This window comes from Bos taurus, chromosome 20 (genome assembly GCF_002263795.3).
Source record: "Bos taurus isolate L1 Dominette 01449 registration number 42190680 breed Hereford chromosome 20, ARS-UCD2.0, whole genome shotgun sequence".
NCBI lineage: Eukaryota > Metazoa > Chordata > Mammalia > Artiodactyla > Bovidae > Bos > Bos taurus.
In genome coordinates, this window is record NC_037347.1 from 19,140,122 (window position 1) to 19,164,086 (window position 23,965).

At 36.0% G+C, this 23,965-nt stretch overlaps 1 protein-coding gene across 7 annotated transcripts in view; it reads left to right on the forward strand.

Moving 5' to 3' along the window:
* PDE4D (phosphodiesterase 4D) overlaps positions 1 to 23,965 on the forward strand; it is a 1,605,399-nt gene that overhangs the window by 427,751 nt on the left and 1,153,683 nt on the right. The window lies entirely within an intron of this gene.

Below are 23,965 nucleotides of genomic sequence, written 5' to 3' on the forward strand. Positions count from 1 at the left end.
TGGATTTTAAGAATTCTTACTTGACTCATACTCAGAAGTGGTTATAAATACCCTTCCTCAGAGTATGGTTTTGTGAAAAAAACCTAATCAGTTGGTCTTATGACAAGACCAAAGTAATCTTTTTGATTTAGTTCTTAGCTGTAAGCTTAGTGTTAAGTTTGCCCTGAAGTATTGTTTTCAAAATATTATATCACAGATATGCTATTTGGACTAAGTAAAAAACACAGTAAAGGGACTCACTCAAGTTGTGACTGAAAGTTCACATAGTCCTTGTATCAGGACAAGCAAGCTACATAATAACAAATCAGATGAAATGCTGTTCATTATATTTTTTCATAAATTTGGGTAAATTCCACAGAGTTCAATATAGTACTGATTACACACTCTGTGGAGGAGATGTCAATTATAAGAAGATCAATGCTTATTATTTGTTATAATGTCTGAAATTTAGCATATAAGCATTTATTTTTATTAATTAGCAAAGTTTCAGAATGGAAAGAAACACTCTTTGGATAGGCTTTTTATTTCAATAACATTAATCAGTATTTATACAAAATCTATAGAAATTCATTGACTACCCACCTCTTCCATTAGCCAAGTTCTCTTTGAGGCAGCTGAATTGTTCAGAGGTTTAACCAGGTTCATTTGGATACCCCTTGCAAAATGTGAAGAAATTGGCTATGGGATCACTGATTTCCCATGTCTTAGATTTTCTCTGAAGCCACACATTTGATATAGATATCATACAACCAAAATAAGGTTAAAATGTTTTATAATCAACTGCTAAATTAGCATTTAAAAATTAATTTTTTAATTGAAGTATAATGAACTTATTATAGTAGTTTCAGGTGTACAACATGGTGATTCAATATTTTTATAGATAATGCACAACACAAAGTCATTATACTATTATTGACTGTACTGGCCACCTGATGCAAAGAGCTGACTCATTGGAAAAGATCCTGATGATTGGAAAGATTAAAGGCAAAAGAAGGGAGTGCCAGAGGGTGAAATGGTTAGATAATATCACCATCTCAATTGACATGAATTTGAGCAAACTCCAGGAGATAGTGAAGGACAGAGGAGTCTGAGGTACTACAGACCATGGGGTTGCAGAGTCAGAAATGACTTAGTGACTGAACAGCTCTGTACTATATACATCACATAACTGTGACCTATTTATTTTATAACTGGTAGTTTTTACCTCTTAATCTGCTTCACCTATTTTGTCCATCCCCCACCCTCCCTCTCCAATTTTCTCTGCATCTATGAGTCCATTTTGTTGTGTTGTTATTTTATTTTTTAGCTTCTGTATATAAGTGAAATCATACAGTATTTGTCTTTTTCCATATGGCTTACTTCACTACCATAATACTCTCTATGTCCTTCTATGTTTTCACAAGTAGCAAGATTTCCTAATTTTTTATGACTAACATTCCATAGTGTATATGGAATATATATATATACACACACACTGTGTCTTCTTTACCCATCTGTTAATGGACATTTAAGTTGCTTCCATATCCTGGTTTTTGTAAAGAATGCTGCTGTGAACTTTGGGGTACATATATCTTTTCAAGTTAGTGTTTTCATTTTTCCTGAATTATACCCAGAAGTGGAGTGCTGGATCACATGGAAGTTCCAATTTAGATTTTTGAGGAACCGCCATACTCTTTTTCCAAAGTAACTACATTTTCCATGTCTGATGAATAATGATGTTGAGTATCTTTTAATATGCCTGTTGACCATCTGTTTATCTTCTGGAGAATATATCTATTCAGGTCCTCTACCCATTTTCAACCAGGTTGTTTGGTTGTTTTTTTTTTTTTTTTTCACTGAGTTATACGACATGAAGCTGGTTATGTATTTTGTATATGAACCCCTATTGATCATTTCATTGGCTAATATTTTCTCACATTCACTAAGTTTATTTTTAGTTTGTTGATGTTTCCTGTACCAAAGCTTTTAAGTTCAATTATGTCTCATTTCTTTATTTTTGCTTTTGTTTCCCTTGTCTTTGGAAACAGATTAAAAGCAATATTACTCTAATTAATTTTAAAGAGTGTTCTGTCTGTGTCTTCTAGGAGTTTTATGGTTTCTAGTCTTACATTTAGTTCTTTAATCCATTTTTGAGTTCATTTTTGTATATGTTATGAGAAAACATTTTATTTCATGCTTGTATATGTAGCTCTCCAATTTCCCCAGCACCATGTATTGAACATATTGTCTTTTCTCCAATGTATATTCTAGTCTCCTTTGTCATAGATTAATTAACCATAAGTATGGGGTTTATTTTGGGGCTTTCTATTCCAGTCCATTGATCTTTATGTCTGATCCTATGTCAGTACCATGCTGGTTTGATTACTGTAGTTTTGTAATATAGTCTAACATCAGGGACCATGAAACCTCCAGTTTTGTTATTTTTAAGGTTGTTTTGGCAATTTGGGATCTTTTGTGGTACCATATAAATTTTAGGATGATTTCTTCCATTTCTGTGAAAAATGTCACAGGATAGGGATCACATTAAAATCTATAGATTGCTTTGGGTGGTGTGGACATTTTAACAATATTTCTTTTCCTAATCCATTTCTTGGGATATCTTTCCATTTATTTTTTTATTATTTTTCAATTTCCTTTATCAGTGTTTTATAGTTTTCAGGGTATAGGTCTTATACCTTCTTGGTAAATTTTACGTCTAGGTATTGTATGCTTTTTGATGTGATTTTAAACAGAATTATATTTTGTTTTGTTTTTTGCTTTCTCTTTCTGATAGTTCATCATTAGTATTTAGAAAAGCAACTAATTTCTGTATAGTAATCCTGTTTCCTACAAATTTACTAAACCATTTATTTGTTTGAAAACATTTTTTGGTGGCGACCTTAGACTTTTTGACAGAGTATCATGTCATCTGCAAATAAAGACAGTTTTACTTCTTCCTTTCTAATTTGGATGTCTTATCTTTTTATCTTCTTTTTTTCAGTTTTATTTTTATTTTTTAACACCAAAACTATTTTTTAATAAGGTATAGCAAATTAACAATATTGTGATAGTTTCAGGTGAAAAGTGAAGGAACACAGCCATACATATAAATGTATCTATTCTCCCCCAACCACCGCCCCCAACCATATCATTTTACTTTCTGATTGCTGTGGTTTGGACTTCCAATACTATGCTGAACAAAAGTGGTAAGAATCGGCATCCTTGTTTTTGTTCCTGATCTTTGATGAAAAACTTTCAGCTTTTTAAAATTGCATGTTATCTGTGAGTTTGTCATAAATGACCTTTATTATGTTGAGACATGTCTTACCTGTATCTACATTGTTGAAAATTTTTTATCATGAATGGCTGATGAATTTTTTCTAAAGCCTTTTCTGTATATCACGTGATTTTTATCCTTTGTTTTGTTAATGTGATGTATTACATTGGTTGATTTGTGAATATTGAACTATCCTTGCTTTCCTAGAGTTAATCCCATCTGATCATAATATAGAATGATTTTATGTATTATTGAATTTGGCTTGCCAATATTTTGTTGAGAATTTTTGCATTTCTACTCAAGGATATTGGTCTGTAATTTTCTTCTTTTATAGTATCTTTTCTGACTTTTGTATCAGGGTAATGCTGGTCTCAGAGAATAAGTTTGAAAGCATTCATTTTTCTTCATTTTTGGGGAAATAATTTAAGGATAGTTATTAACTTAAAAAAATATTTGGAAGAATTCCACCGTGATGATGTCATCTTGGAGATTAGTATGCTGGCACTTTTAAAATTACTGTTTCATTTTCATTACTAGAAATTGGTCTGTTCATCTTGTCTATTTATTCCTGATTCAATCTTGAAAAATTATATATTTCTAGGAATTTATCCATTTCTACTAATTACCTAATTTGGGGCATATAATTGTTTATAGTAATCTATAATGATCATTTATATTTCTGTGCTATCATTTGTAACTTCTCTTTTATTTCTGATTTTATTCATTTGAACCCTCTTTTTGCTTGATGAATTGGCTAAAGTTTTATCAGTTTGTTTTTTATCTTTGCAAAAAACTAGCTCTTAGTGTCATTGATTTTTTTTTTCTATTATTTAGTATTTATTTCATTTATTTCTGCTCTCTTATCATTTCTTTTCTTCTACTACCTTCAGACTTTGGTCTTTTTTTCCAATTATTTTACATAATGTAATGTTAAGTTGTTTATTTGGGATTTTTCTTGTTACTTATGGTGCGCCTGTATCACTATGAACATCCCTCTTAAAACTGCTTTTACTGCAGCCTATAGATTTTAGAAAGTTTTGTTTCTTTTTACATAAATCTCAAATAGTTTTTAAATTTCCTCTTTGATTTCTTCATTGTCCTGTTTTTGTTTTTTTTGTATCATGTTGTTTAGTCTCCAAAAGTTTGTTTTTTCCAGTTTTCTTCCTATAATTGAGGTCTAGTTTTATACCATTGTGGTTGGAAAAGATGCTTGCTATGACTTCAGTCTTCTTAAATTTACTGTGGTTTTTTGTGTGTGGTCTAGCCTGTGAGGACAGTCCATGTGCGTATATCCTAGAGAATGTTCCATGAACACTTTAAAAAATTGTATATTCTTCTGCTTTTGAACAGCAGGTTCTTAGATATCAATTATGTCCATCTGGACTAATATGTCATTTAAGGCCAGTGTTTCCTTATTGAGTTTCTGGCTGCATGATCTATTCATGTAAGTGAGTTATTAAAGTCCTCTAGTATTATTAATGTCAGTTTCTCTCTTTATACCTCTTAATATTTGCTTTATATTTTATGTGGTATTATGTAAGGTGTATGTGTGTTTAAGAATGTTATGTTCCCTTCTAGGATTGCCCCGTTTCTAATTATGTAATTCCCTTCTTTGTATTTTGTTAGAGTCTTTGTTTTAAAGTCTATTTTATCTGATGTAAGTATTGCTTCCTGGCTTTCTTTTCATTTTTATTTGCATGAATTATCTTTATCTGCTCACTTTCAGTCTCTGTGTGTCTTTTGCTCTGAAGTGAGTCTTTTGTAAACAGTGAATAGAAAGGTCTTTTTATTAAAGCCATTCAGCCACTAATACCTTTGATTGGGGCATTAACCCATAAGTATTTAAAATGACTACTGATGGGCAAGGACTTGTTACCATTTTTTTCACTTTATTTTTGATTGTTTTTATAGTTCTCCTTTATTCTGTGGTTTCTTCTCTTGTGACTTAAGATTTTCTTTAATGTGATGTGTAGATTCCTTTTTTCTGTGTGTGTTTTGTGTATCTAGTGCAGATGTGGGGGGGGGTTGGTTACCATAAAGTTTGTATATATTGACATTTGTTTTGTTTTGTTTTGTTTTAATTTTATTTTATTTTTAAACTTTACATAATTGTATTAGTTTTGCCAAATATCAAAATGAATCCGCCACAGGTATACATGTGTTCCCCATCCTGAACCCTCCTCCCTCCTCCCTCCCCATACCATCCCTCTGGGTCGTCCCAGTGCACTAGCCCCAAGCATCCAGTATCGTGCATCGAACCTGGACTGGCATCTAGTTTCATACATGATATTTTACATGTTTCAATGCCATTCTCCCAAATCTTCCCACCCTCTCCCTCTCCCATAGAGTCCATAAGACTGTTCTATACATCAGTGTCTCTTTTGCTGTCTCGTACACAGGGTTATTGTTACCATCTTTCTAAATTCCATTTGTTTTAAGCTAGTGGTCATTTTTTGGGGGGAAGAGCTCCAAAATCACTGCAGATGGTGACTGCAGCCATGAAATTAAAAGACGCTTACTCCTTGGAAGGAAAGTTATGACCAACCTAGATAGCATATTCAAAAGCAGAGACATTACTTTGCCAACAAAGGTCTGTCTAGCTATGGTTTTTCCAGTGGTCATGTATGGATGTGAGAGTTGGACTGTGAAGAAAGCTGAGCGCCAAAGAATTGATGCTTTTGAACTGTGGTGTTGGAGAAGACTCTTGAGAGTCCCTTGGACTTCAAGGAGATACAACTAGTCCATTCTAAAGGAGACGAGTCCTGGGTGTTCATTGGAAGAACTGATGCTGAAGTTGAAACTCCAATACTTTGGCCACCTCATGAGAAGAGTTGACTCATTGGAAAAGACCCTGATGCTGGGAGGGATTGGAGGCAGGAGGAGAAGGGGATGACAGAGGATGAGATGGCTGGATGGCATCACTGACTCAGTGGGCATGAGTTTGGGTAAACTCCAGGAGTTGGTGATGGACAGGGAAGCCTGGCAGGCTGTGATTCATGGGGTCGCAAAGAGTTGGACATGACTGAGTGACTGAACTGAACTGAGTGGTCATTTTAATTCAATCACATTCTAAAATTTCTACATTTCTTTACTCCTATCAACCTTTTATTTTTTGACATATTATATATATTTTTGTGTCTCTCTTGACTATTTATTATAGTTATTAGTGAAAGTCGCTCAGTCGTGTCTGACTCTGCAACCCCATGGATTCTGGCCATGGATTTCTCCAGGCCAGAATACTGGAGTAGGTACCCTTTCCCTTCTCCAGCAGATTTTCCCAACCCAGGGATTGAACCTAGGTCTCCCTTATTGCAGGCAAATTCTTTGCCAGCTGAGCCACAAGGGAAGCCCAAGAATACTGGAGTGGGTAGCCTATCCCTTCTCCAGTGGATCTTCCCATCCCAGGAATTGAACTAGGGTCTCCTGAATTGCAGGCAACTGAGCTATGAGGGAAGTCAATAATAATGACTATTGTAGTTATAGTTGATTGTAAAACTTTTGGTCTTTTAACCTTGATACTAGCTTTTTAAGTTGTTGGTCTCCTGCTTTTACTGGTTATTTGCCTTTACTACTGAGAATTTTTTCCTTCATATGTTTTCTTATTTCTTGTTATGGCCTTTCCTTTTTCTCTTAGAGATGGTTTTTTAACATGTCTTGTAAGGATAGCGTAGTGTTGATGACTCCTTTAGTTTTTGCTTGTCTTGGAATCTGTGTCTTCCCTCAGTTCTGAATGATATCCTTGCCATGTAGTGTATCCTTGGTTGTAGGTTGTTCCTTTTTTGCATTTTAAATATATGATAGCAGTCTCTTTGGCCTGAAAAGTTTCTGCTGAAAAATTATCAAATAGCCTTATGGAATTTCCCTTGCTTTTCTCTTGCATGCTAAATCGCTTCAGTTGTGTTCAACTTTGTGCAGCCCTATGGACTGTAGCTAGCCAGTCTCCTCTGTCCCTGGGATTCTCCAGGCAAGAATACTGGAGTGTGTTGCCATGCTCTCCTCCAGATCTTCCTGACCTAGGGATCAAACCTGCATCTCTTACGACTGTTGCATTGACACCTGGGTTCTTTACCACTATTGCCACCTGGGAAGGTCTGATTTTCTCTTGCTGCTGCTGCTGCTGCTGCTAAGTCGCTTTAGTTGTGTCCGACTGTGTGTGACCCCATAGACGGCAGCTCACCAGGCTCCCCCGTCCCTGGGATTCTCCAGGCAAGAACACTGGAGTGGGTTGCCATTTCCTTCTCCAATGCATGAAAGTGAAAAGTGAAAGTGAAGTCACTCAGTCGTGTCTGACTCTTAGTGACCCCATGGACTGCAGCCTACCAGGCTCCTCCGTCCATGGGATTTTCCAGGCAAGAGTACTGGAGTGGGGTGCCATTGACTTCTCCATGATTTTCTCTTGCTGACTTTAAAATTCTCTCTTTAACTTTTGTCATTTTGATTATGGTATGCCTTGATGTGAATCACTTTGGATCATTCATGTTTGAAACTCTATATTTCCTTGACCTGGATATGTTTCTATCCCAAGGTTGGGAAAGTTTTCAACTATTATTTTATGAAATGCATTTTCTGCCTTTTTCCTACAGCCTTCCAGCTCTCACAGCCATATGCCCTGCTCATTTTTAAGACCCATTAAGGGGACTCATCTTCCTGGGCTGATTTTCAGCACTGGTTGCCTAATCTGGGTATTGAATCCCTCATTTTGATAGACGTAGAGAAGTCCTTCAAGTTTATGATATTACCTTCAGCTTCCAGGTTGCCTTCCAGGCCTGTGGGTCCTGACTGGGATCTCTTATCCATCTTAATGTGTTTTTTTTCCTTTGTATCTTTGACTGTAGAAAATATATTCTGCTATTATTTAGACTGTTTTCTGAGAGAGCTGTTCTATATGCAGTTGTACTTTCGGTGAGTCTGTGGGAGGAAATGAGCTCAAAGTCTTCTTACTTTGCCATCTTTATACATGCCACAAATTGTCATTTAAATAATGCATTAAATCTAGACATTTGGTAAAGAAATAAATCTTTATAAAAGGATAAATTGTCTAGGCATATCCTGAACTCATGTTGCAAACTTACCTTCTATCATAAAGACATGAGAAATTTACTTTTCCTTCAGATAAAGCAACTAGCAAACTCAGACGATCATCCCAATTACCAGGTGAATTTAGGATAAACTTTCTGTGACAAATAGTGCTGTCAGGTCCTCTTATGTGAGGACTAGTTTTCATTTATCTTGAGATCATTGATTTCCTGGGATATGCATCATATTCTGATTTAAAGCTCACTGAATAATATACCTGTTTCTTTTTCTAAAAAAAAAAAAAGTCATAAAACAATTATTACTATTCCTATATCAAGTGGGAAAAATAACACTTTTCTTAATTTTAGCTTTTTTATTACATTAAATAGTATCACTATTTTTATTTTCTTTATCACAAGATATATTTTTCTTTATCATGTATCTTTAAGAAAAACTAGTAACATTCCTGTGTGACTGGTAGTTTAGTTTCAGATATGTCAATCTAGAAAAGTGAATGCCAATGTAAGATATGAGTGAAATCAATAAAATACCTATTATAGTTCTTAGGCTGATTAATTAAATTCTAGACAGAGCAGGGGGATAATTTCTCGAACATTTGCTCTGACTAGAGCCATTGAGTGAAACAGATTGCTATAGTGGTGATTAATAAATACATGCCATCTAATTATTTTAAGTTCCCCAGTAATATTTCCAAATACATAATTACTAGGTAAGATGTTTAGAAGTTGCACATTACATTTGTTTTCCAGGTAAATGCTCAAACTATTTTCCTGGCACTCAGCATGTTCAGTGCTTACAGTATTAGCAATATTATTATTGACATTTAAAATATGGCCAAAAATATCCTGGTCAGATAATTTTTATTTTCTTCACATAGCAGCCTTGATATTTGCTTTCCTCTTTCCCTTCCTGGAAAATCTTCTAACCCTTAAATTTTGTTTTTATTAGAAATCTTTTTATTGGAGCATAGTTGCTTTACAATATTGTGTTAGTTTCCGCTGTACAACAAAGTGAAACAGCTCCATGTATCCGTAAATGCCCTCCCTCTTGGACCTCCCATCCCCGCCTATCCCACCCATCTAGGACATCGGGGAGTACCAAGCTGAGCTCCCTGTACTCTACAGCACATTCCCAATAGTTATCTATTTCACACATGGTAGTGTATATATGTCAGTCCCAATCTCCCTGTTCTTCCTATCCCCTCTTCCTGCCCCCTTTGCCCTGTATCCACACATCTGTCTCCAATGTCTGCATCTCTATTCCTGCCCTGCAAATAGGTTCATCTATATCATTTTTCTATGTTCCACATATATGTGTTAATATACAATATTTGTTTTTCTATTTCTGACCTGCTTCACTCTGAATGACCATCTCTAAATCCATCCACATGTCTACACATGACCCAATTTTGTTCCTTTTAATTGCTGGGTAGTATTCCATTGTGTATATGAACCACATTTTCTTTATCCATTCATCTGCCAATGGATATTTAGGTTCCTTCCATGTCCTGGCTATTGTAAATAGTGCTGCAATGAACATTGGGTTGCTTGTACCTTTTTGAATTATGATTTTCTAAGAGTGTATGCCCAGCTGTGGAATTGCTAGGTCATATGGTAGTTCTTATTTATTTTGTTGGGCTCTAAAATCACTGCAGATGATGACTGCAGCCTCAAATATAAAATATGCTTGTTCCTTGGAAGAAAAGCTATGACAAACCTAGACACCATATTAAAAAGCAGAAACATCACTTTTCTGACAAAGGTCCAAATTATGTTATGACAAAGGTCAAAGCTATGTTTTTTCCAGTAGTCATGTATGGATGTGAGAGTTGGATCATAAAGAAGGCTGAGTGCTGAAGAATTAATGTTTTCAAATTGTGGTGCTGGAGAAGATTCTTGAGAGTCCCTTGGACAGCAAAGCGATCAAACCAATGAATCCTACAGGAAATCAACCCTGAATATTCATTGGAAGAACTCATGCTTGAAACTGAAGCTCCAATATTTTGGCCACCTGATGCGAAGAGCCAACTCATTGGAAAAGACCCTGATGCTGGGAAAGATTGAGGACAGGAGAAGAAGGGGGTGAAAGGGGATGAGATGGTTGGATGGCATTGTCAACTCAATGGACATGAGTTTGAACAAACTCAGTGAGATAGTGAAAAACAGGGAAGCCTGGTGGGCTGCAGTTCATGGGGTTGCAAAGTGTTGGACATGACAATAATGGTTGTTCTATCTTAGTTTTTTAAATAACCTCCATACTGTTCTTTGGAGAAGGCAATAGCACCCCACTCCAGTACTCTTGCCTGGAAAATCCCACGGATGGAGGAGCCTGGTAGGCTGCAGTCAAGGGGTCACTAAGAGTCAGACACGACTGAGCAACTTCACTTTCACTTTTCACTTTCCTGCATTGGAGAAGGAAATGGCAACCCACTCCAGTGTTCTTGCCTGGAGAATCCCAGGGACGGGGGAGCCTGGTGCTGCTGCTGCTGCTGCCGTCTATGGAGTAGCACAGAGTCGGACATGACTGAAGCGATTTAGCAGCAGCAGCAGCATACTGTTCTTCATAGTGGTTAGTGATTATATCAATTTACATTCCCACCAACAGTGCAAGAGGATTCCCTTATATTCATACCCCTTAGAATGTATAAAATATTTGCAAACAAAGTGACTGACAAGGGATTAATTTCCAAATATACAAGCCATTCTTTCTTTTAATTCAATGAGAATGATAGATGATATGATTTACTGCAAATCGCTCTTACTCTCTGATGACTAAGGCTTGCTTTTAAATAAAGTTCATTATATTTGTCTCTGTTTTGTCTTAGGTTTATATCTTTCCATGGAACTCCTTATTCCCCTCTTACAAAATAAATTTCTGGAGGCCCACCAGGTCATTCCATGTGTCCAGACCTGTATGAATTCTAGAAATGGACAGTTTGGTTCAAGTTGAGACCTGGCTACATATCCTTCATTCCTGTTTAAATTCTATTCTCTACCATCAGAGGAGCCTGGTGGGCTACAGTCCATGAGATCTCAAAGAGTCGGACACGACTGAGTAATTAAGCAGCAGCAGCAGCATATGCTAGTATTACATGATAGGAATCCCCGGATAGTAGTTACTGCCTCTGAATGTCCTTTCTCTTAGATCCATCTTTTCTTATTTATCCTAACATAAAGCAATATTTATAAATGAGCTCAGAGGTTTGACATTCCTACTCAGTTCATGTGCACCTAAAAGCAAAGGGGAGTCAGTTAATTATCGTTTGTTTTGAGTCTGAGTCCCCAGCAGGAAACAGAGCTCCAGGAACTCTAACTTAGGCTGGTATCTGTTCTGTCGTGTAGTGAGACAGCAGTACTCTCTGAATTATTTTTCTGGAAACTATTCTTCTAGGAGCTTGTAGTAGGCATAATGCTGCCCCACAGGAGCTTATAAATTAATGGGAATCATGGTGCAAGGATGATGTAAGAACTTCACCACTATAAACCACTTTACCTCCTGGGGTGGTGATGTTTTCTGTTATTCCTGCTTTACTGAAATGAAGATTGCAAGTAGAAATGGAATCAAAGATGAAATTAGCATAAGAACATTTTCATTTTCCTGGTAGGACTGTAGAGCCCTGGTATTCAGCTGGTTGTTTACAATGAATGTCCCTTCTGGCTGGTCATGGCATTAATCTTCATTGGGTTGAGACCAAGTATTTTGATTGGAAAATATATTGACTTTGGCCCTGTGACTACAGACATTCCTATTCTTAGTAATCCATAGAACTGAAGGAAACCTCTCTATATTCTGTTTCGACCTTCTGAGTCGTCATCTCTATCTTTTCTTGTTTGTTAGGTCTCTTTGCCCACCATCATTGTGTCTAATAATAGTAACCGTTGGTCAGCTAGTTCCATGGCTACTTAAGACCTGGAGTCTTAAGATTCCTTGGAAAAGCGCCCACCATGTTAAAGTATAATCTGATCAATTTAGTTAAAGCACGGTTTGTGAAAGTGTAAGTGTTATTATGCAGCATTTTCACCTTCCCACCTCAAATCTCCCTCCCACACTTCTTCTACCATTTCCAGCCCCCACTTTCATTACCAGTACTGGATAGTTAGTGATCTTTTTGAAGAATTTCTTCTCTATAGATTGAATTCAAAAGCTTTGATTCATAACCAGACTTCTAGTGATTTACTTTGCTGGTAAATTAAAAGCCATCTGGATTGGAAGGCCTAGTTAGATAATTTATAGCTTATTGTGATTCTAAAATTAATTATTTTTTAGCTCTCTGATACTCTATCTAGATCACATTTCTAAGATGAATAGCAAACATGTCAGAATTCAGTAGCTCCAAACTCCATTGAAATCTTCTCCCAATTTTCTTGGGTTGACTCAAATATATTTTAAAAAATTACTTACTTTCATGGTTTGGCAAGACTCAGACAGAAAACAGCTTCCAGTGTCAGTGGTAGCAGGAAAGAATACTAATAAGTGTTAGTCATCCACAGTAAATTAAAAATATAGTAATAAAGGAAAATTAAACTGCAGCGTGTTTGGGTGTTTGCTGTATTACCATAAATCCACTCTCTCATCTTCTATTCTCTGAAAAAGAGTGGGTGTGGCAAGAAGCATTGTGAAATTCCATTAGCATTTTTAGAGAAAATTACTCTACTAAATGATTCAGGATTCAGCTCCTAGCTTCAAAGGTTCAACTCAGCTGTATGAAACATTTTATTTTGTATACAAATGATGCCATAGAATTCTTAGAACTTAAACATTTGTTAGCAGCTAGTCCAAATTCTCTTATTTTTTAGGTGAGGGAATGCTAATAATTAGCCCAGGTTCTCATGCCTAGTTACTGGTGACAAAAAGGTAGAAATTCACCAATCCACCCTCAGGCTGGATGTTGATCAAAATACTTCAGAAACAATATTTTAGACTAGAATACAATGCCTTGCCCTTGGTAAGTAAATAAAGAAATATTTACTTTATTCTCAAAGTATTACTTTGAGATTCAGAATTGGCCATGAGTCTACATTATAAAAATGTGTTTTCCTTCTCACTTTGTTACTGAATAAGTTTATCTGGAAATGAATAAATGCAGAGATGCAATGAGATATTGAGTCAGATTGCCCAGGCTTTAAATTTTAGATTCACATTCATTCCATTTCTCTGGGAAGTTTGCCTTTCTCTTTCTCTGCTCAGTTTTGATGCATAACAGATTCTGTTACACTGGAGATTGTTTAGACTTCATCAAGTGAGGATTCCCTGACTTCTGCCTCCCTGCTGAACCACAAAGTAGCCAAACTAATTCATGTCACCTCCTTCTCAACCCCACAATGCAAGACTCTATGTAGACCTAACGTTGCTATTACCAGTGATCCTAATTTCCTAGCAACATGATCCTTTTGACAGTTTGTACATGTTTGGTGTCTCTGCCAACCTCCAAATCACAGAAAGCTGTTAATTCCAAATCACCTTTTGCAAAATACATTTCAAAGTTTTCTCATAGATTGCTCTAAGCATGTTAGACAACTGGAAGGTTAATGTGTTTTATTTTTTTTTCTTTTTTAATACTCAAAAAAACCTTTTAAAATATAGCTTTCTGACTCTGATTGTACCCTCAATATTTTCATAATGATTTTCTGCTCCTCAGTAGGAAAAGCTGCTTGATCCTATCATGGACACGTTGCTGCTGCTGCTGCTGCTAAGCTGCTTCAGTCGTGTCCAACTCTGTGCGACCCCATAGACGGCAGCCCACCAGGTTCCTCCATCTCTGGGATTCTCCAGGCAAGAATACTGGAGTGGGTTGCCATATTCTCACATAAAACAATCACAGCTTTTAAATTTTAGATCACCTCTTAAGAACTGTAGATCTCACAGCACAAACTCCTCAAAATTGGTGGGCATGTACCACAGGCCTCAGCCTTGACTTAGAAAATAAAAAATCTGATACTTCAGTATATATATGTAACCACGTATCTTTTTTTTTTCATTTTATTTTTTTATTTTTTTTATAACCACCGTATATCTTAAGAGAGAATATTTGCTCATGTTGTCCCTCTGTAAGGCTACAGATAAAGGATAAAAGCTATTTTAAGTACATAACCTCATATCACAAAATTTCAATAGAATTATTCATTTAGTTGCAATTTAGGTATTCTCTTGTCTGAAAAAAATGTAAGGTTGAAGAACCCTGAGAAGAGAAGTAGTTCTGAAGGCAGGAATAAGAGTTTCAGATATGTTCACTGCTATTTCCAGTGTGGTGTCAAATGTGTTTCTGATTTATTGATGCTATTTCATTTGGTGAAAGAAGAGTGGATGAGGGAAGGAAATGCCACTGTAAATATTCTAGGTTCACTTAAGAATTTGTGGCAAATTTATTCCTTCATTTATTTCTATTTAGTTCTTATTTCTACTAGAAATTTGTTATCCATTTATTTTTTTTAATCAACATTAGTACTCAGATCAGATCAGACAGTTGCTCAGTCCTGTCCGACTCTTTGCGACCCCATGAATCGCAGCACACCAGGCCTCCCTGTCCATCACCAACTCCTGGAGTTCACCCAGACTCACGTCCATCGAGTCAGTGATGCCATCCAACCATCTCATCCTCTGTTGTCCCCTTCTCCTCCTGTCCCCAATCCCTCCCAGCATCAGAGTCTTTTCCAATGAGTCAACTCTTTGCATGAGGTGGCCAAAGTACTGGAGTTTCAGCTTTAGCATCATTTCTTCCAAAGAAATACCAGGGCTGATCTCAAGACTACATATTTCCCTCTGAATGTTGTGTTAGCTATATAGTATAGCCTATGATAGGTAGTAATTTCAGTATAGTTATTTTTTTGAAGGTCTGCAATTACAGCTTGTTTTTCTGCTTTGATCTAAAAAATAGAGATGTTTAGAATTTCCAGTGTAAAGCATTTTTGTTGTTATTGATCTCTGATTTTATTGTTTCTAGTTCTTGACTTGTGAACAAAATTATTATCTTTCTTACATGTACTTTCTTGGAATTTTGGGGTTTCTTTGTAGCCAAATATGTTATCAGATTTTATGAATATTCAAAGAATTTGAACAGTAGGAGTATTCTTTATTATTGCAGTACATAATTTGACGTACCTGTGTACATCTATAATTTCTACCTTGTTTATTTAGGAGTTTTCTATCCCTTTATTTACTTTATGATAATTGAGAGACGTGAAGTTTCATATTAGTATGTTTCTGACTATTTCTTCTTTAATCTTTTATAATTTATGCTTTATGGGAATTTATGCTATTATTTTTATATAGATTATTGATGTGTTAGTTCTTTATTGTGAATTATGGAATTCAGCATTATTTATTTTCTAATTTAATTTTTTTCTCCAATATTCTACATTTTGTCATGGTAAGATCACAGTTCCTTATTTCTTCTTTCATTTGTATGGCACATCTTTGTGGGTTCTTTCATTTTTAATTCTCGGAAGCACTTAAGTATATCTCTTATTTGTGGCATAGATCTTATAATTTATAAAATTTTGTAGTCTAATATGAAGATTTTTGATTGTAATAGATGATTTTTTAAATCCTTTACATTTACTGATATGACAAGTGTATTTGATATTAGTTCTTTCATGTTATTATGCATTTTGCATATTTACGTCTTACTTATTTTTAAAAGCATTCCATTGGTGGTTTATTTTCTTTGATATTTTGTTGTCCTTTTTTTCAAGCTTTTTTCTTAGTTATTTTTTTATATTTTGTGTTTATATGTATCTCTTTAGATATAATCTATTTTATCTAAAAGAGCATTTATGAAATTAATTTGTGACCTCTTCTTGATTTCCCTCTTCCCTTTCCCCAACCAGCCAATGTTGGTTAATAGTGTTATTTTGCTTAGTATTTACCTTTATACTCCCAAGTCTTAATTGATATCTTTTGAATTCCAGTCATTATATGTGAAGGAATCAATAATTGTTCTTCCTTCTCTCAGTTTTCCTTCCATTTTTCTTAACTGAAGTACTGCCATATTCGTATGCTATACTCTCAATCTTATCCTCACTTTTATTTTTACAAATATATTAGATAAAATAGATTCAGTCAAGGCACATAACATACTTTTCTCCCAAAAGTTTCCCAGTTATCCTCTACTAATTTTCTCAGCAATGGCTCATAGGAACAATATTCCGTAAGTTTGTAGAGATTTATAACTCTATGTTCACAATTTTTATATTTGAAGAACATCTTTGCATAAACTCTTGCTCCTGAGTGCCTTCTAAGTTTTGCTCCACTGTTTTCTGCTTCTAAAATTTTCCATTACAAAGTCTGAGGCATAGTTCATTTTAGTTTTTTCAGTAATGACTAATTAACTTTGCTCATAGGTCCAAAAGAGTCTTTCTTTCTTTTTTTAAATTTTAATGACATTTTATTTAATCTTACGTAATCAAAAGTATCTTTACATGCCATCAATATAAATAAACATCATGAACAGAATATTTTGCGTTCTTTTATCCATGTTAAGTCTTTAGTATCTGGTGTGTGTTTTACATCTACAGCACATCTTAGTTTGGACTAGCATTATATATTCTTGCCTCCGTTGTCAAAAATAAGGTACTGCTGGTTGTGTGGGTTTATCTCTGGGTTCTCTATCTTGTTCCATTGGTCTATAGTTCTGTTTTTGTGCCAGTACCATACTGTCTTGATGGCTGTAGCTTTGTAGTATAGTCTGAAGTCAGGAAGGTTGATTCCTCCAGCTCCATTCTTTTCTCAAGACTACTTTGACTATTCAGGGTCTTTTGTGTCTCCATATGAATTATGAAATTTTTTGTTGTAGTTCTGTGAAAAATGCCATCGGTAATTTGATAGGGGTTGCATTAAATCTGTAGATTGCATTTGGTAGTATAGTCATTTTCACACTGTTGATTCTTCCTACCCAGGAACATGGAATATTCTCTTTATGTTGTCTTTGATTTCTTTCATCAGTGTCTTACAGTTTTTCATATACAGGTCTTTAGTCTCCTAGATTTATTCTTAGATATCTTATTCTTTTTGTTGCAGTGGTGAATGTTATTGATTCTTTAATTTCTCTTTCTGATTTTTAATTGTTAGTATATAGGAGTGCAAGTGATTTCTGTGTATTGACCTTGTATCCTGTGACTTTGCTGAATTTGCTGATTAGCTCTAGTAATTTTCTGACAGTTTCTTTTTGGGTTTTCTATGTATAGTATCATGTCATCTGCAAGCAGTGAGAGTTTACTTCTTCTTTTCTGATCTGGATTTCTTTTATTTCTTTTTCTTCTGTAATTGCCATAGCTAGGACTTCCAAAACTATGTTGAATAATAGTGGTGAGAGTGGATACCTTTGTCTTGTTCCTGATTTTAGAGGGAATGCTTTTAGTTCTTCACCATTGAAAATAATGTTTTCTGTGGGCTTTTTATATATGGCCTTTACTGTGTTAAGGTAGATTCCTTCTATGCCCATTTTTTTAAAGCATTTTTATCATAAATGGATGCTAAATTTTGTCAAAGGCTTTTTCAGCATCTATTGAGATGATCATATGCTTTTTGTATTTTAATTTGTTGATGTGATGTATCATGTTGATTGATGTGTGTATGTCAAAGAATCCTTGCATCCCTGGAATAAACCCAACTTGATCATTGTGTATGAGCTTTTTAATGTGTTGTTGGATTCTGTTTGCTAGAATTTTGTTGAGGATTTTTGCATCTGTGTTCATCAATGATATTGGCCTGTAGTTTTCTTTTTTGTTGTTGTCTTTGCCTGGTTTGCTATCAGGGTGATTGTGGCCTCTTAGAATGAGTTTGGAAGTGTTCCTTTATTTTTAGTATTTAATATTTAACAGGATACCTTAGTGTTTCCCCCTAGATCAATTTTCCTAGGTATATGATATACCCTTAAAATTTAAAGGAGTTCTAAATTACAGATGGGACTTCCCTGGTGGCTCAGATGTTAAGGAGTCTGCCTGTAATGTGGGAGACCCTGGTTCAATCCCTGGGTTGGGAAGACCCCTTGGAGAAGGAAATGGCAATCCACTCCAGTATTCTTGCTGGAAAATGCAATGGATGGAGAAGCCTGGCAGGCTACAGTCCAATTTAAATTATAGATAAATATTTTTAATCATCTTTGTTTTCTTCTTCAGTTCAGTTCAGTTCAGTCGCTCAGTCGTGTCCGACTCTTTGCGACCCCATGAATTGCAGCATGCCAGGCCTCCCTGTCCATCACCAACTTCCGGAGTTCACCCAGACTCACGTCCATCGAGTCAGTGATGCCATCCAGCCATCTCATCCTCTGTCGTCCCCTTCTCCTCCTGCCCCCAATCCCTCCCAGCATCAGAGTCTTTTCCAATGAGTCAACTCTTCGCATGAGGTGGCCAAAGTACTGGAGTTTCAGCTTTAGCATCATTCCTTCCAAAGAACACCCAGAACTGATCTCCTTTAGAATGGACTCGTTGAATCTCGTTGCAGTCCAAGGGACTCTCAAGAGTCTTCTCCAACACCACAGTTCAAAAGCATCAATTCTTTGGTGCTCAGCTTTCTTCAGAGTCCAACTCTCTCTAATTATGTATATATTTCATTTGTTTTCTATGTATCACTTTCCTTTGCATATTAAAAAATTCTTTATCCTATTGATTTTCTTTACTTTTCCCATGTTTTTCCTCTCTATCTAATATGGTTTCTACTCTATCTATCTTACCTTGTGGTCATTGTAATGAAAACATATTTGAGAAGTCTTTTCATTGTTTCTCATTTTCTTCCCTGAATTCTATTAGTTCTTCATTCCTGTTATTTGGGTATCTTTTAATATCCTTTGTGGTATCAAAATCTTTAGTGAATTCTGTATTTTCACTTCTTTTAAAATTGTAATTGTTTTGATAATTTTAAAGCAATTCACAATAGAATATCAATTTATCTTTTCTCTTTACACTTCTGGAGCTTTTTCCTGATTTGTTTTCTTAATTTTGAGGGACTTCTGCTACTCTTTTCTGGTGTTTTAAAAAAAATAGTATCATGGAATGGATGTGATGATATTAAATTTTAAAAGAATAAGAATCTATGATTCAGTGAAATTTTAATGTTAGGTTAGAATGAGTTGGATATTCCTGCACCATCAATTTGAGAAGGATACTGTGGAGAAGGGATGGGAGGAACAAGAACAGCTTTTTCTTATTGTTCAGCTTAAGGTGCCCCTCTTGCTATACTTGGTGCTTTGTAAAGCCAGGCTGGCTTTGACCTTCATTCTTTTTCACTACACCTAGAATGCTTATCGGAGAAGGCAATGGCACCCCACTCCAGTACTCTTGCCTGGAAAATCCCATGGATGGAGGAGCCTGGTAGGCTGCAGTCCATGGGGTCGCTGAGGGTCGGACACGACTGAGTGACTTCACTTTCACTTTTCACTTTCATGCATTGGAGAAGGAAATGGCAACCCACTCCAGTGTTCTTGCCTGGAGAATCCCAGGGATGGGGGAGCCTGGTGGGCTGCCGTCTGTGGGGTCACACAGGGTCAGATACGACTGAAGTGACTTAGCAGCAGGAGAATGCTTATGGCTATACTTGCTTTCCAGCATTCCTGCAGTTTGGTTGGTTGGGGTGTTTGAACCCAGTTTATAAGTAATTTAGTATTTATGGTTTTTTCCCCTTTTTATTTTGCTAAAAAGGTTGTGTGCGTGTATGTGTGTGTGTGTATGTTCAGTAGTGGTGGGGGGAAAGGGTGGTTTTTCACTCTCTTTATTGCTTTATTTAGTTTTAAAGAAAATAATAGGAACTTAGCAAAACTTCCTTAATGAAAAAATGGTGAGAGATAAAGAGGAGCAAGATTCTTGATTCTCATTCCATTTCTACTGTTTCTTTTGTCAAGATAGGCCCTGCCTCTTCACTCCTATACTAGAAAGATGTTCTCACATTTAAGGTCTATAGCAATGTATAGGTTCTATGACTCAGTGACATTCTGTATTATACTGGTTGTTAGTCCTGTATCCTTCTCATGGAAGTTACCTTTGCTGAAGGTAAAGAATTGGCCTGATGGTAAAGTAGCATGACACTACAGTGAGGAAAAATGAGCCCTGGGTGGAAAAAATCAATCCTGACTCTACCTAAGAGGGCAATTAGCCCATTCTACTCGGCTATCTATCAATTATTCAAAGAACAATTATTCTCCCTTATGTTTGTTTGGCTTAGGCTCTGTGTTGACAATTTTACTAAGAGTTTGTCCAAGGCAGAAAGTAAGTGGAAGTCAGTCTTAAATCACCATGTCTGACTGTGACCTGTGATAAAAAGTTTAATGGGAAAGTTCAGTTTTAATGCGAGTAACAGATTCATTGACTATAAGGTGCTGGAGATATATTTGGAGCTAAGTTAGAAATAGTTCCTGTTCTTTGAGTAAGTCAATCATCTTCCTCAAGTAAGTAATCTCACTTCACATCCAGTGAAGTTGCAACTGTTGACTAAGAGTTTTCTAGTCTTTTCTTATCCTATTAGCATATTTAAGCCAGTGTATATTTGGTTTCTGTCTGGGGGTCAGGGTTCTATAAACTTCAATACAGTGACCCTTTCTGCCTTGTATATTACTGGATTCCTAATGCCCATCATAGCACCTGATATAACGCACACACACACACACACACACACATATGTGATGCATTGAATGAATAAAGAAATATATTAACAGACAGGGGAGTTTTTACTAATTGATCTCTAACATAATTTTATTGTTCCCATACTTGTGGATTTTATGTCTTTTGGAAGAAAGCGAGTTGTCACTCATCAACTATATATAAATTTGCTTTGTCATCTCAGAGACTCAAGTATAAAATATCCTATACCAAAATGGTAAGATTGAATTCAATTTAGTAATTGGGGTATAGTCTGAAGACTATATATAATCTAATGACCTTTTATTGAGAATAAGCTGAGAAAAAAATCTCGCAATTCTTTTGGCTAAACTGTGTATTTTGGATGTATAGTTTTCAGATGTGAGTGGGATTTGGAATCAGAAAGACAGATTCAAACTCTAGTTCCTCTACTTGGTCTCTCTTTAAGTAAAAGTGAAGTCGCTCAGTCCTGTCTGACTCTTTGACCCCATGGACTGTAGCCTACCAGGCTCCTCCCTCCATGGGATTCTCCAGGCAAGAGTACTGGAGTGGGGTGCCATTTCCTTCTCCAGGGGATCTTCCTGACCCAGGGATCAAACCTGGGTCTCCTGCATTCCAGGCAAATGCTGGTCTCTGTGCTTCAGCAAATGACTTGATCTTTCCAAGCCTTTGTTTGGTCATTTAAAAATAAAGATAAAATAACCTCCTAGCATTTAGTGACGCAATATATAGTACATCAACATGTAGTACCTCGCCTTATGAAGCATGGTTTTTTGTTTTTGTTTTTTAATCTCTTTGTCTCTTTCATTCTCATTTTCACTCTTTGCTATTCTCAATACTTCAATTTCTCACTATGGTTTTCAGATTAAGATTATTACTGGATCACATTCATTTTTTAACTTAAAAACATCACTTCCCATTTAGTTGAAATGAATATCAATAGAGTTCACACTTCTTGAAGCCCTAAAAATATACTATCTGTTCAAAACCCAGTTGACTGGCATACTAAGAGTTTAGAAAATTTAGAAATACCCATTGTAATGGTGTTTTCTGAGGCATTAGCTGTTATTTTGAAAGAAGTAAGAGATCTGGTAAGGAGACTTGGATATGAGATAAAAGAACTAGTTACTGACTTATAAACTAATGGCCCAGATTTTGTGTAATTAAATACCACAGTGGCTCAGAATTTCATTATATCCCTGTGGAAAAATTACAGTTGCCTCAATTATTAATTTTTAGGATTTCAGCCTTGACCAGCATATTTTTGGTCATATTAAAACTATGCATTAGTATTCAGTGGCTTGTAAAAATAAACTTCCTTCGAGACAATTTTGTGTTGTTGTTCTATAAAGCACATACAAATGAATATACAGAATGAGAAGGACCACAATTTAAAGGTGCCTTCTTTCATCCTGTATATTCTTATTTATTCTAATACACAGTAAATTTGACCAATAGAGCAAACAATTTCTCTATAAAATTTGAGGGTTTGTTTCTTCTTTTTGAAAGAAAATGAGCAGTTTATTCAGAGACTCCCTCTGTGAAGAATTGGACTAAATTGTAATTTAAAAAAAATTCTTTCCCTATATAGTATTTTGTTTTTTTTTATTCCCCTGGTGAATTTTGTTTTCCTTGAAGGTGAAGATAAATGACTAGTGCTCATAGAAAAATATAAGTATTTAGCAAAATTAAGTACCCATATTAGTTTCCTGGGGCTACTATAACAAAGTACCACAAACTGAGTAGATTAAATGATAGAAATTGATTGTCTCAGTTCTGGAGGCTAGTCTGAAATCAAAGTATTGGCAGAGTTGCTTCCTTCAGATGGCTCCAAAAGAAAGATTTTTTCTAGGTTTTTCTCCTTATAGGTGGTTGCAGATGGTCAACTCTCTTAATGTCCCTTGACATCATCTTCATTCTACATGTCTCTGTATTCAAATTTTCCTTTTATTATAAGGACACCAGACAAATTGGATTAAATCCAACCTTAATGAACTTATTTGAACCGGGTTACCTCTGGAAAGACCTCATCTCCAAATAAGGTCACATTTTCTGGTACTAGGGGAGTGAGGCATGGATTTAATCCATAGTAATAGCCATTAAAATATAGGTAAAATATCAACTTCTGCTTTATTGACTGTGCTAAAGCCTTTGACTATGTGGATCACAACAAACTGGAAAATTCTTAAAGAGGTGGGAGCACGAGATCACCTTACCTGTCCCCTGAGAAACCAGTGTGCAGGTCAAGAAGCAACAGTTAGAACCAGACATGGAACAACGGACTGGTTCAAAATTGGAATAAGAGTATGTCAAGGCTATATATTGTCACCCTGCTTATTTAACTTATATGCAGAGTACATCATGCGAAATGCCAGGCTGGATGAAGCACAAGCTGGAATCAAGATTGCCAGGAGAAATATAAATAACCTCAGATATGCAGATGACACCACCCTTAGGGCAGGAAGTGAAGAGGAACTAAAGACCCTCTTCATGAAGGTGAAAGAGGAGAGTGAAAAAGCTGCCTTAAAACTCAGCATTCAAAAACTAAGATCATGGCACCCAGTCCCATCACTTCATGTCAAATAGATGGGGAAACAATGGAAACAGTGACAGACTTTATTTTTCTGGGCTCCACAATCACTGTGGATGGTGACTGCAGCCGTGAAATTAAAAAACGCTTGCTCCTTGGAAGAAAAGCTATGACAAACTTAGGCAGTGTATTAAAAAGCAAAGATATTACTTTGCCCACAAAGGTCCACCTAGTCAAAGCTATGGTTTTTACAGTAGTCACTTACAGATGTGAGAGTTGGACATAAAGAAGGCTAAGTGCCAAAGAATTGATGAACTGTGGTGCTGGGGAAGGCTCTCGAGAGACCCTTGAACTGCAAGGAGATCAAACCAGTCAATCCTAAAGGAAATCAATCCTGAATAGTCATTGGAAGGACTGATGCTGAAGCTCCAATACTTTGGCCACCTGATGTGAAGAGCCAACTCATTGGGTAAGACTCTGATGCTCGGGAAGATTGAAGGGAGGAGGAGAAGGGGACGACAAAGGACGAGATGGTTGGATGGTATCACTGACTCAATGGACATGAGTTTGAGCAAG